The sequence below is a fragment of the Passer domesticus genome, chromosome 3 (assembly GCF_036417665.1).
Source record: "Passer domesticus isolate bPasDom1 chromosome 3, bPasDom1.hap1, whole genome shotgun sequence".
Classification (NCBI taxonomy): Eukaryota; Metazoa; Chordata; class Aves; order Passeriformes; family Passeridae; genus Passer; species Passer domesticus.
This window is the reverse complement of record NC_087476.1, coordinates 71,194,859-71,209,465: the sequence shown is the minus strand read 5'-3', so window position 1 is coordinate 71,209,465 and position 14,607 is coordinate 71,194,859.

Below are 14,607 nucleotides of genomic sequence, written 5' to 3'. Positions count from 1 at the left end.
TAATCAGCTTAAGTTCTATTTCCTATTCCCTACTCCAGAATAATACTAGTTTCTGCTTCCATAAAGCATGTAGATCATCCTCAGCAGGAAGCCAGGTAGAGTACATTAAAGAAGAAATGATATAGTGGAATAGGGTTTATGAAGAGAAGAGCATGGTGGTCTAACCATGAAACATTGTCTGACTGAGGTAGGTTTAATCTTCTGCTACACAGACACCTTCTAAGCAACTTATCTTCTTATGGGATATTTTTAATAGCTTTTTGGAAGCAATGAATAAGGTCTTCCTTAGTGTCATGCAGTGATCCAGTATACTGCAATTCATTCTAGCTAGTAAAGGTGCACAGACCTCAGGATTTTCACATTTAAAATAAATATTTGCTCACTGAATCTTGCTTTGAGCTAGCCATAAAGCAAGGTACTACCCCAAAGCAGAATTTTGTAACTACAAGTCCAATTTACATAGATACAAAAAAAGGGAGATAAAATTTGGATTCCTGTCCAGATCAAAAACAGACTAAATTTAAACATTATTTGATTTGAAGGTATTTTAAAAAATATGCAGTAAACATATATTATAGCTCATATATAATTTCAAATAGATGGCGGTCAAACAGAGATTCTTATATCTAATTCAGGCCTAACATTGAGATTGGCCGCGTTTCTGATGAAAGGTATATCCATGTTCTGGTAAGAGCTGGGAGCATTGGGGAAGAGGAAAGCAGCAACTGCTTATAGCACAAGCAAACCAAAAAGGTTGCCGATTAGGAAATGTGACCCTGGGCTGTCTCTGGTTTTCCATCATTTGCCTCCTCCAACGCAGATCTGGGGCTTGACTCCAAGAAGAAACCTGGGATACCAGCCCCTTTAATACCATGTCCCAGAAGATGATGAAGGTGCTGGGGGGGTCTTGCCTCTCTACCTTCAGCTTGTGTGATTCACAGAGACCTTATGCTGGTGCTGATGGTACACGAGCCAGAGGTGCAAGACACTGTTGGAGACCTACAAGCACCAAGGTGAACCACAGACATGCTTGGGCCCACAGCTCCCACCTGGCTGGTAAGCTGGTGGCCCCCAAGGAGCAGATCTATTCAATTACAGGCACCAAGAACCCATGGTCACTTCGTGCATAGCTGTTACCACCCAGTCAGGCCTGGAAGTGCATTTTCTTTATCAAAACTGGAAGAGGCATTTATGAAATCAGCCATTTCTCATCTTGCTGCCGTTTTGGGTCATGATACAAAATCAACCAAAACATTGCTGCAGTTGGATACATCTGAGTCAGTTGCCCTTAACTTGCTTTACAGCCCAGGGAGAGAAGAATCCATGTTAGGTTAGTAAGCTTCCACTGGTTCTGGACATTGACACCTTTGAAATAAACCATTGGTGACAGGCTACTGCTTTTATTGCCACCTTCAAAATGAAAAAATACTGTTGCCTGTCTCCATCTCCCAAAGGTTTCAGAAGACTTAATTCATCCACTCCTCTTGTAAATGGCTTTGAGATTCCTGAAGAGTAGGAAATTAGCAGATATATGTAAGGTCATTTTAGCTCACCCACCCTTTGTTATGATGTGGCTGTGTGTGATCAAGTTTAAGAGGAAATACTGTGCTCAAACCAGTGCTAAACTCAGCAGGACTGAAAATCTTGCACTGCTTGAAAAGTAATGTTTCTCTTTTGGCATACTCTAATATACTCATTCCTCATAAGTGTTCATGTTATCACTTCTGCTTGCTTTGAGATCTCAGCTGTAAGTAAAATCATTGCTAGAAAAAAAAACCAAAAACCATCCAAAACAAAAGAGCTCTCTGGACTGATCTATAATTTCCATTTTTAGTGTTGCAGTCTGTGTGTGTTGAGGTGTAGAGGTTTTCCCTGGAAGCTGATTTGGTCTGAGGAGTGTCCTTTTTCCTGCTCTGTCTTAATCTTTACGACTTGTTGTGCTCTCCCACTGCCAGCCCAGGGACTGCCTGAGTGGCAGCAGCACCTCAGCAATGCTTTTGTTCTGACAGCCTCCGAGGGCCCGGTGCTGTCAGCACATTGGCAGTGGTAGGACAGCTCCAGCAATGCCCCAGAGAAAGTTATTGTCAGGAAGCATTTTCATGTTACTTTTTTGGCTGTGGTTGGTGGTAGGGGCACACTGGCAACTGGTGAAGCCAGGCAAAGCACCTGCTTCACTCACTCCAGCTCACACACCTTTCCCTACCTCCCAGTCCAGGTGTTTTCCAATATGGGAAATGGGGCTTGAGTGGCCACACTGGAAGATGTGGGATGCCAGTGATTGCCTGCATTCTGAGAGACTCTACAGCTGCCAGGTGTGACATGCCAAATCCAAACCTGAACCTGAGTTCTCCCAAGGGGGCTGAGCATGAGAACAACTTGTGCAAACTGTCCAGGTCCCTTGCTCCCCAAGGGCAGGTGACCAATGCTTTGCCCCAGCACAAACTGTTCACAGAGTTTCCTTGGGCCTTGGTGAATGATGGAGTTCCTTTCCCCTTCCCAGCATTTAAAAAGAAGAAAAATAACAGCATCATGTTTTTAACTGAGGTGATTCTGCCTTGGTATCAAGTTTTACTGTCATCCCTGTTGTTGGTTCTTATGACAGAGCCACTGAGCTGGACCCTCCAGTGCATGCACACGCTCAGCACTGGCTTCACTGAAGCTCTGGCTGCTGCCCTGTGTATGGGTGCTACCGGAAACACAGCAAGGATGCAGTCACAAACCTTTACTCTTTTGCACCTCCAAGATAAGAAACATTTATAACAAATATTTGAAAATGAAATATTAATATTATTCTACTTCTGAGGGCTTTGTTAGTCCTTGCTTCCAGGAGGTTCCACATAAGGTAGTTAAACTGACATCAGGGAAACAAGAAAGCACATACAGGGTCTCAAAAAAATGGCCAGGATAGGGTTCATACATATTTCTCTTCGCTTCCCCTGTATGTGTGTGACAGTGCTGGTCTGAGAGAATTCACTTCTCTGTGAGAGTAGATATGCACTGCTTGGGCACAATTTGCCTTTTGTAGGAGGGGGCTCTGGATCTTGGCAAAGCTCTTAGAGTTTGGCTTGCTCTGGGGAGCACTGCTAGTGCACTGAGATCTTTCCAAGGGAAAAAATCTTTTCAGCTGAAATTACCATTGGGAAACTTCTGCTGCCAGGCCATATAGGTTTATATGTATGCAAATTTAAGGTACCACCAAAAGCAAATATACTGCCACGAGGAAGATGTCCAGGGAAATTACAATGCACACTAACAATGATCCAGTTTATTAATGGTAAGTGGCATGGGAAGGAGACGTTTGATGCGGGACCATCTGCTCGGAGCTGCGGCAGTTCTGCAGCGTGGGGCGAGCGGGAGCACAGGAGCCGTGAGTAAGCAAGGGCTCCCCGCTGCCCTTTGACGCAGGTGGCTCTGTAGCTGTGAGAGGAGATTTTTGAAGGACATGGGAGTTTGCTAATTAAAAAGATAAATCTCCTGAATTACACTCCTATAATTACATTGTCATTACAGCAAACGCAGCTAAATTAACTTACAGGAGCATGGCTTTTGCCTTGCCCCGTTATGTTTATGTACAAATCCCTTCATGTAGCAGCCCCTTGACTGCTTTGCTGGCTTGTTTAGTACCATATGTTTCATACTGTACACTCCAATGGGCAAATAGAGTCATCTTAATAATCCCAGTAACTATATCACAAAATCCAGATCATTGATTTTGGTCATATGGTGCTGAGTCTCCATAATGACAGGAGAGTCTGACTCACTGCCTGAGTTCAGATCACCTGTCAGAACTCATCTTTTCTCCTTAAATCATTGCATTTGGTGTTCTTCTGCCACAGCAATACACTCAGACCTTTTCTTCCTGCAGAGATCAGCCATGATTCCCCACAACTCACAATTGTGCCTTGGGATGGCTGTGCAAGGTGGCTGTGATTTAAGTGAGGGTGATTTGCACCATGGGAGGCAACACAAGTTTGTGTTGAAGCTGAGGAGGGAGGGAGATGGTTGTGCCAGGAGTGGAGAAAAGGAAGAGTAATACTAAAGTCCCAGGCTTTGAAATGAGAAACACAGCCATGGTTAACAGTCCATTTTTTCCTCCTGTGCCATTTGGGTGGTGTTGTTGGGTGACTGCTGTCAGACTGTGAGCTGGCAGGAGGGCATAAGGGATGTGCTGCAAGGAGCACCATGTGGGGACAGAGAAAGGCAACACCTTGTAAATGTGTTTAATATCAAATGCTAGGAAATAAATGCATCTGACTCCCACCAAAATATATACATGAGACAAATAACAGTACATTTCTAGTCCTCTTCCCTCTAAAGATAACTTTGAAAAGCTTGATAGACTTCAACAATTGCTTATCACCACAAAAAAAGATGCTAAACTAATATTGGCCCAGGATGGTCCTGTAAAGCAAGGTTCCATTGGAGGATGCCAAACCCACATAACCTCTGTAAGGGCTGGGTTGGCTGTGGGCTGCCAGCTCACTTAGCAGCCCACACATGCTGAGGGCAGCACTGCCTGCCCCAGCTCAGGGAGCCCACAGTGGGTGAAGCCTCTGTTGATGCCCAGCATGGTCCAGCTGCATCCCCTGAGCCAAAAGCAGAGAGCTCCCAGCAGTTGTGGAGTCACTGTGAGGGCAGAAGCAAACTCCCCAGAGGCTCCTCCACTGCCAGGCACAGTTTCAAGAGCACTGGTAGATGTGCTGGCCAGAGCTGAGCTGGGAGACAGGTAAGAGCTGAGCAGAGCTGAGCACTACATCCCTGGCAGCCTGAGAGCAGTGGCCACAGCTGCCTGCCACTGCTGTTGGCAGCAAATACGAGGCCTGGGATTGAATCCTGCCTCCCCATCTTCCTTGAGCAGATTTCTGATGTAGTGGAGAGGGGAGCCACTATTCAAAATCTTATTAAACTATCTGAGGTCACAGAATTTAACAACATGAGGGGTTAGGAGTCACATAAATTTCTAATCCCAAGATTTTTAAAAGCCTGGCACTAGGGAGGGGCCTTTCATTTTGTGTCACTTCATGGATTAAAATGCCAGTGTAACAACAGCTTCAAGTTCTTTGTACGTCTTTGCAAATCTTTCTTCTCTGAAATGAAGCAAAACAACAGGATGGTAACTCTCATTTGGCTGGCTTGACATCCACCTACATGTGAGAAATATCCATAGGTCAGCTAAGTCACACTCCTACAGGAGAGATTCCCTCACTGTCTTTTATAGGCAGTTTTATATATCCCACACTCTTTTTCAGGCATAGGAGCTTGGTTCTAGGAGACAGGATTTTATGCCTTGCATGACATGCTGTTAATAAGCAACAATGTCAAATGTTCCACTAGGACAGGGCTATGGAATAATCATGGCCTTTGGTAGCCAGGTTTCAAGAGAAGTGACACTACCCTCCACCCCTTCTGCTGCCCTGCAGGAAGTGTGGGTGGATGCAGAGGAAAGAACAGCAGGATGGAGGACAAGGAAAGCACCAAGGGGTCATAGCTCATAAAGGATCTGAACCTGCCACACCTTTTCCAGCATTTGGCCTGCTCTGAAATGGACAAGTTTGATTATATCATTCAATGGTTCGGGCTTCAGAGGATCTGAAGCTGAGAGCCAGCCTGAGAACTCCCTTCAGATAGCTTTATTGCTGACTTCAAGGTGAGAAACAAAAGCTGAGTGTTCAGTCTGCCTCTGGTATTCGCAATGGAATTCTGTCTTGGGTGACTTTTGTCTGGTCCACTGTCTTTGAGAGCTTCCCTTTGTGTTCAGTTTGGCAACTGCAAATAATTCCTTCTTCCACGCAGTGTCTTCCTATGGGACTCAGAGAACAGGATAATCTAAAGAAGAACAGGGAGGTCACCAACTTTCCTGTTAACTTGTGGAAAAGTCTATACATTGCACACTTCATTGCCCTTCAGTGTCCATGATGAAAGTAAATATATGAAGCTTTGCAGCACTGGAGGTGCACAGGTAACATAAACTGGAGACTCAAAAGCACAAACTTCAGTTCCCGTTTCCAGGAGCCACACACAGAAATCAGAAAAAGGATAGCTGTGTCAGCCTCTGGCTTCATATTTCTCCTCCATTAGTGCACCCAAACAGGTTAACAACACAGCCCAGTACAAGCTTTCAGCACTACCTGTAAATAACCTGGAATTGCCAAATTGTCCTGCTGTACCCATTCCTCACTTGGCGAAGCAGAGACCTTTGCAGTTCCTCATGCTGCCACTCTGACATATTTGTATGCAGTTATTGCATCTTTGCATTGCCCATATGGATATAAAATGAAAAATGATCTGGCATACAGATGGAAATAAAAGAGGCAATCACAGGTGAAAAGTCTGCTGCATGGACAAAATAGAAATAAGAGGCTGGGCTGAAAGCAGTCACTGATGGCATTGCTCTTGCCCATTCTTCCTCCCTGCTGTGAGGCACAGGCATCACTTCTGATTCCCCCTGGGCTGCGGGACAAATAAGGTGCTATTAAACGAGGAAGTGCCTCAGGGCACAGTCTACTCCCTGGCTGTCTCTGATCCCTGGAGGACCCATTCTGCAGCTGTCCTTGGCCAGGTGGTGAGGGCTTTCTCCTCTGCTCAGCACTGCTACCAAGCTCAGCAATGCTGACTGCTGTAGACAGTGTCAACACATTATTCCTGACTTCTCCACCCCCTCCCCACTGCTCCCTGACCCACCTGTGTGCGAGGCTCAGGAGCCAGAAATCAGAAAGGCAGGCATGTTCAGCACAGTCACCCTCCAGGACCTTTTCCTTTGTGGCAGCATGGTAGAAACTCATGCCCCTGTCCCCTCCTCATGTGATGGAGCTACAGAAGTAATCCTGGTTCCTGGAAGTTTGTATGGTAGCTGAAACCAGATTCACCCATTAGGAAAGTTCTGCAAACTCCCATTGCAGCAAGGGAGCTATTTCCGAAGGGAAGTGTCTGTGTACTGAGGTATGTATATGCTTCTTTAAATACTCAGACAACGTAGTTACTGTCAGCCACAAAGATGGAAAAGAAAAAAAAAAGAAACAAAAATAAAGGTGGGGAGAAGAAAAGCCAATCCTTTCCATGCCCATCACCATCCAGTGAAACAAGTCATGCATTCAAATGTGGCTTCAGGCCTGGGTATTCTCAAAACAGATTTTTACTTACAGCATTGCTCCATTTTTATTATGTATTTTTTACAGTAACTCTAGCAATGGAAGGAAGGACAAGTCCATACTCCTATCATGCTACCTTGAGCTGTTTCAGAGACCTCCTGGAGAAAACACTTTGCTATAAACCATTGCTTTTTAGCATATTTTACTTCTGGTGGTTTTTTTTTCCCCTGAAATGTATTTATGGATTACTCCTGAAGAGTGCATCTGCGTTGCTGGCATGCAGCAGATGTCCTTACAGTCTGATCTGACCAGCACCAAGTACTGTGCTGCTGTATCTACACAATTACCACTGCTATAAGCTGCTTAAACCAGTCCTGGCTCAGGAATTGCACTCTAAACTGTGCTGCCTGCCCCAGCCAGGTATTGCAGGAGTGCACTAGGAGCATCCCCACACCAGACTCCTGATATCAAAGGTGAGAGCAAGGTTATCTCTAGTAGATGTGGCCATGGTGGCTAGGTGTGGTCACCTTTCCCCTCCCTGAGGGAAGGAAGAGCTTATGATGCAATGGTCAGACAAGTGGAAGAGACACACCATAATGCAGATCTCCATCCCTCCCTCTTCCAGAACATCCAGGAGCTGCCCCTTGTGTGGAGACCCAACACCACTACAACTCTTCTGCACATTGTGGGGGTCTTTGAAAAGCCCCAGGAAAGATTTTCAAGCATGGACACAGCCCTGCCAGCAGTGTTGTCTGTAGTTACTGTTTGCCAAAGCACACAAAATGTCTGGCTGTCCTCGGACCTGTTCAGCTCTGGTTTTCAGCCCATGTGGTCACAGCTCATGAGAATCTTGATAAGCTGTGGTGCCCTTCCTCATAAAGGTTTTTAAAAGACAAAATGCAAGAGTCTTGGAATATACTGGAGACACATGCACTTGGAAACTAAAAGGCTAGCGACAGAACTGGTTAAATTTCACTGTCTTGAGTTTTCAAAGGCAAAACCACGCTGGCATGCCTTCATTTCACTCAGAGAGCAGCAGCAGGCTGGAAAACTTTTTTTTTTTTTTAATGTATTTGCAGCCAATGTGCAGAGCTCAATAATTAAGAATAACTCCATATTCAAGACACATCCAGTAAACCTTGATTACTATAGATGCTTCTCCTCAATTTAAACTCAGTTGAATCTATATTTAACAGGTTTTGTGCTATTGCTATTGTCATACAAAAGTTTTTGGCAGCTGTAGGGACCATGGAGATTTGGCTGACTGAAAAGCAAGAAGGAGTTGAGTTTTTCTTTCATGTCCTCTCCTGCTAACTCTTGCTTCCTCTGCTGCCAGAAGCCCACACACTTCTCTGAGAGGTAAAGTACATTAGTACTATAGCAACTTAATCTAGTAGAGTCACAGAATCACAGAATTTCTAGGTTGGAAGAGACCTTTAAGATCATTGAGTCCAACCCATGTTCTAGCACCTCAACTAGATCATGGCACCAAGTGCCACATCCGGTCTTTTTTTAAACACATCCAGGGATGGTGACTCCACCCTGGGCAGATGATTCCAGTATTTAACCACTCTTTCTGTGAAAAACTTCCTCCTTAAGTCTAGCCTGTAAGTAGAGTATATGAGGCCTTAAAAATATATATTTTAGATGTATTTTAAGCTGAACCGGTAGAATTATTTATTGTTGAGATCACTTATGCTTCATGGTATAAGCCCTTTCTGTCTGCTGCTTAAAACTTTGATAAATGCTTCAGGTCATGAAATTTTCCATGCTCCAGTGTCCTTGCCACAGTGAAGGAGAGATTCAGCAAAAAAGTCTTCTCTGTTTTTTTTAAAAAAACCTCAAAAACCAGAAAGAGCATAGCCAAGCAAATACCTTCCTCTAAAAAATTACCTATTTGGGGTTTGGTTTAAAGAACCCATAGCATCCTAGTTCACATCAAAGCCTGAAACCTGCATCATGGGCTGCCTTTTGTGAGGAACAATTTTCATTTTACCATTCCCATCTAAAGCTACCTCAATTTGACCATAAGATCAGTTTGATGAAGCTTATTAAAGACTTCTGGGACTTGGTTAGCTGTGGGAGAGTCTGGCCCAGGGAGAGTGTGCCGTCCCCGCTGTGGCTGTTCTGTGCTCACAGCAGCTGTGGCAGCGGCACAGCCCTGCCCTCCCCCAGAACATCTGGCTGCCTTACACCAGTGCCGTGCCCCATGCCGAGTCCCCTGCCCCCTCCATGTGGCCTCAGAGGGGCTGATGGGGCAGAGGTCCTGCACAGCAGGTTTTGGCACAGAACCTCTGCGCCTCTGAGACTCTGGAAGAGCATGCAAGAGCCTGTGGTGCCTTGCAGACCTGAATACATCCTCGGTGCTGAGAGGGAAAGCAGATGGCTGGGCTGTGGCAGCCAACCCTTTCAAACCTTCCAGTGGCAGTAGGAAAACCTTTGGTGGGCAGTGCAAGCTGTGCTGCATCTCAGCCTCAGGCATGGGGCAGTGGCTCCAGGCTGCACAGCTGAAACTTCAGTGGTGCCACTACTGAGTGTAGGCAACGTGAGGGTGCTGCCCAGCTCCAGGCAAAATGGACAAGGAGAGTTACTTTGGAAAGGCAGGAAAGGCAGGAAAATGAGAAAGGCTGAACAATTCACCACACCTGTTCCCCACCGTACACCCACATACATTCCTCAGTGCAGAAAAGGGGATTCAAGGGGATTCAGAGTACAAATTGCAGATACTCAGAGACTAGCAGACACCCATAGGAACCCAGTTTTTTGGTTCTGTGCACTCATTCGTAGCATACAATCTATAGAGGCATTGATTTGGCCCCTGTAGCACACAGTATATGGACATCTTGTGGATGCTTCACAGCCAGATACAGCGGGAATCTCCTTTGGTGAAGAAGTTGTGTGGGGAATGAGGGAGGGAAGGCACTGCAAGAGAAGAAGGAGTAATTTCATGGTGGTTAACTGCTCTGAATATTGCCTAGGAGCACCAGATGTCAACACTGCCTTTGCCACAAGGTTCCCACACAAAGCAAAGGTCATCATACTTCCTTGTTTTCAATATGCCTAACTTGAAATTTGGGCCTTGTTTGCAGCAGAGATGGGCCTTCAGAGACACAAAGATTTCCTTTTGTTTCCTGTTCCTCAGTCTCACAGAGCTATTCTGGAAAGAATTTAATTGATGTCTGAAGTCTTCCCATGTCATACTGATGAGTCTCATGGAAAAGCCTGGAGGAAGCAAATAGCTCTCATTTGACAACAGTGCTTACACAGCAAACTGCAAACAAGGCACTGGGCCATGTACTGCACAAAATAGCAGTCTTCCTTCTGAGACCACTCCTATCTTTTCTCTGCACTCAACCAGGCAGGGGGGTGTAAAAGCAATTTAAAATTTCTCTTCCTTGCAATGCCTGCAGGAAATTTGACAACAATAAGGAGACTGGTTCTCTACGATCCTGGCTTGCTTGCCAAGCTTTCCTCTTCTTCCCCTCCCTCTCATATTCAGATCCATCGTTTGCCTTGTCTACCACTTTGGGGCAGGGGATGGCTCTGAGCCCAATGGGAGCCCCAGCTAAAAACAAGTTTCAAAGACTACTTCTGGTGTGATTCATGGGTCTGTCCTGTGTAGGGCCAGAAACTGGACTTTAGTGGTCCTTGGGGGTTCTTTCCAACTCAGAATAGTCTATGATTCTATGATTCTATGCATATCTCAAATTACTGGGATAATATAAACATGTACACAAACCTCATGCCAATCTTCTCTCTTATGTGTAGTTTCCTCTTTGTCTCCTGTTTTCCCCCTTTGTTTCAGTGAGCCTTCAATGTTATAACTTGGATCATCTTAGCACTCTGGCTTACAGCCAGACAGGGAAAGAGTTGTGATGGGAGAGATAGATGGCAGGGCATGAGGCTGCAGCAGGGCAGGGTGGGCATGGGAGCAGGGCCAGTTCCATGTGCTGCTTACAGGCAGCATGCAGGAAACCCCTGGAGTGAGATTTGAGTCTGATATCTTGAGAAAGATTAAATGAGAGCCTCAGATCTTGGCCTAGTAAAATTTAACATCACTTTTTATCTTCAAAACACTTCATAAATATCAACCATTACACCATCATAATACTACCCTGAGCAGGGTGAGAAAGCCAAAGGCTCAGTAAGGACACAGATGAAGGAGCTGTAATTGGTTGCTAGAGTTTCTAAATAATTTAGTTCCTCTGAAGAGCTTCATCAAGAGTCAGATTTTGAGATGGGCACTGAATGCAGCTGCAGACCTGCAGCAGGGCTTCGGCAGTGCCTCCTTTCCTCTGCTAGAAGATACTTCTGGGACTATTTGTCTCCAGATCAGATTTGCACAAGGAGGCAGCACCGCCACCTCTCACAGAGACAGCTCGTCCCTTCTCAGGGACAACTTCTAAGACTTTTTTTTTCCCTTCAGTCTTCCCCGGTTCTCAAACTGAGAACCCTACTGGTTCCCCTCAAAATGAGGGGCACTGACCCCCCTTCCAAGCACTGCCCTGTGCTGAGCTTTAATATGCAGGAGCAGTGCTGACACCAAAACGGCCTCACAGCATAACAAACGTGCCCTCCGGCCTCTGGCTCACCGTGCCCTTGTCATGGAAGCGTTTCCTCTCCACCACTCAAGCTGCGGCCCCAGCCGAGCAGAACCTCATTGTTTCCCCGGTTTCCTGCAGCCCGCCTGCCCTCTCGCAGAACTCGGGCTGTGAAGGGTGGCTCCCTCCCCTTGTCCAGCCCACAGAACACACAAAATGGGAGCATAATCATGCCAGAAAGATCCAGGGCAAAAAGTACTTTGCAACCCCGCTCCAGCTTGTGGAGAGGTGAGTAGAGGGCGAGTCCAGGATTTTGGCATTGTCAAGAATAATGATACCTAAATATTTTTCCATTTTGTGTAGTACATCCTGAGTGTGCAGCCCAGCTCAGGGCTCCTCATGTAACATCTGAGGCCTTTATTTTCTTCCATCCTCATCCTCTCCAAAGTCCCAGAGAAACAGCCGGGGAGGATTTTCATGAGCCTGAACATACTTTTGAGTGGGAGCTACATTTTGTCTGCAGTTCCCAGAGGTTCAATGTGTGACAGCTATTGCACCGAAGAGGAGAGTAAGCTGGGATACACAAAGAGCTGCTGGCCCTTCCCACAGGAAACAGAAATGAAAGACACCACCAGGAGCTACACCTTTGTGGGACACAGCAGGTGGGGTGGGATTTGGGAATATTGCAACACAGGCAAGGGTACTAAGCAGAAGGGGAGAGAGCCTGCCAAGCGCCACACCCAGTAAGAATGCATGAATCCAGCAATGAGAGAGGCTGCCATAATTTTTGGGTTGCATACAGTGACCTATTGCAAATTTGGGAGGAATGAGAGGCAGAGAGAGACCTGCCTTCCCTCTACAGAGAGACCAGGAAAATAGCAGTGGGAGGCAGGGTTCTCCCTCCCCTTGCAGGGATCTCAGTGCTCTCAAGCAGCCACCTACAGACAGCTGTGCTCGCTCTGCTGAGGCACCAGCTTAATTGGTGACATAGCTGTTTATCTTTAAAAATACACACTTGCCCTTCCCATGCAGCCTGATGTCAAAGAACACAACAGCTCTGACCTGACCCAGAGACTATCAACAAAAAGCCCTTCCCTTGCAGTTCCTCACTCTCTGCCTGCCTTGGTGTGGTGTTTTGTCCTGGCAAGCCAAAGCACAGTCAGCTGTGCGACTCCACAGGGAAAAAATTTGGCTGGCATTCATCCCAGTGCTGCACCCAGGCATCACCAAAGCTCTGACATGCCTCACATAAATGGTGCTGCTTTCACCCAGCTCATGACTTAAGGATCGATTTTCAGAAATACAGAAATACTTAAATATTGCAATTTGCAGATAAGCAGCACAGGTTTTCTTGAAAATCCACTAGGCATCTACCTGCTCTAAACCCTTAGCTTTCTAACTGCTTTTGGAAATATTGGCCCAGAGATGTTTAAGCAACATCCTCAATATCCCCCCTCCCCCTGCTACCCCAACTAGCTTCCACACATTTCTCAAACTGACCCTTGGCAGCTCCCAAATGTACTGAAATGAATTGCCCGAGCTGAGATTTTTAAGGAAACAAAACAGCAGCTGAGAACATCAGTCACAACAAAGCCTGTTTTGGCAACATAGAGAAACTCTGGATTAGGTCATGTGCAAATGCCACATGTGATTGCTCTTTTAGTCACAAACTGAAATATATGTGTCTCATACAAAAACAACATCACTTCTCCCCTTTGCCCGACTAAGCATTATAGGAGTTTTTGAGTTAAAACAGCAGAAGGGGAGCTGATATGAGGGGGTTTTCAAGATGTAATTAAGTGGTGGTCCTCTCATGTGTCACATGTCTCATGTGAGAGGGTGGTGAGAAGGATTACATGGCAAAAAAACTCTCAAGAGGAGACCACATTCCCAAACACAGCCAGGCAAATATGTGTGTGCATGTGTATATTTGCCTGTGCATAAAACACTGGCAGGATCCAGATGTGTTTGCTGATCCTCCAAGAGGTATATTGAAGCAAGGTTTTTAACCAGGAAAACTACATGCCTTTAAGCCAACAGAGAGACAGGCAGGCATGGAAGTCAGGGCAAGTGAGATCCTTTAACAGCAGAGTGAAGGGAGAAAAAGGTGTTTTGCTTTCGTGTCTTTGCCAGAAGATTGTCCCTGCACAGCGCAATGTAATGAGATTCTGCACCTCTTCTCTTTTCCTTTTCAGTTTTGCTTGTTTTGCTAGGGAAATGGTAGGATGCAGACTGCAGTATGCTTACACCATGGTCTGTAATACAGCCGTCACAGAGACCCTCAAGGAACCAGGGTGTGCAGCAATATCTATTAAACCATTGTAGCAAATGTGAACCAAACACACACCAGAAATCTGAGTCACAAGGCTATTCCTAGCAAGTGCTACTTCTGTCTCATTAAAGGTACACAGTGTTCCTACTCGGGAAGGGACCCTGTCTTTCATCCCAGATGCACCGTATGGTACAGGATCATGGGAAGTAGTGAAAGGCAGGGTGGGAGCAGAGAAACAGGGTATGTTTCCAATTCCCATGGAAGCCACTGCATGGAAAATGCATCTCTTCCAGTCCTGGCATGTAAAGGAAAGGAACTGAACTATTACATAGAAAAGTGTAAGAGAAAAAATTACAAGTGAAATCACTGCTGTGAGGACACCTCCTTAGGATGAGATCTTTTTTTCATTTTTCCTTATTTATTTTTCACTATCCAGGTTTTGTTTTTATTTTACACCTGCTGTGTGGCTCCAGCAGTGCCTTCCTGCTGCAGGGATCAGACCCAGCAGCCACAACCAGCCTCCATGGCCCCACACTTGCACAGAGCTCCTGGGACATACAGGTGTCCACCAAGCATTCCACAGGACCACCAAGTTTCCTGCTGGAGGTGTGGGAACTGAGTCAAACTGTGGCCCAGGACAAGCCCAAAGCCAAGTGTTTAATAAGCAAAATAGTGGCTCAGCAAGTATCTGGCGTGCATAATTCAA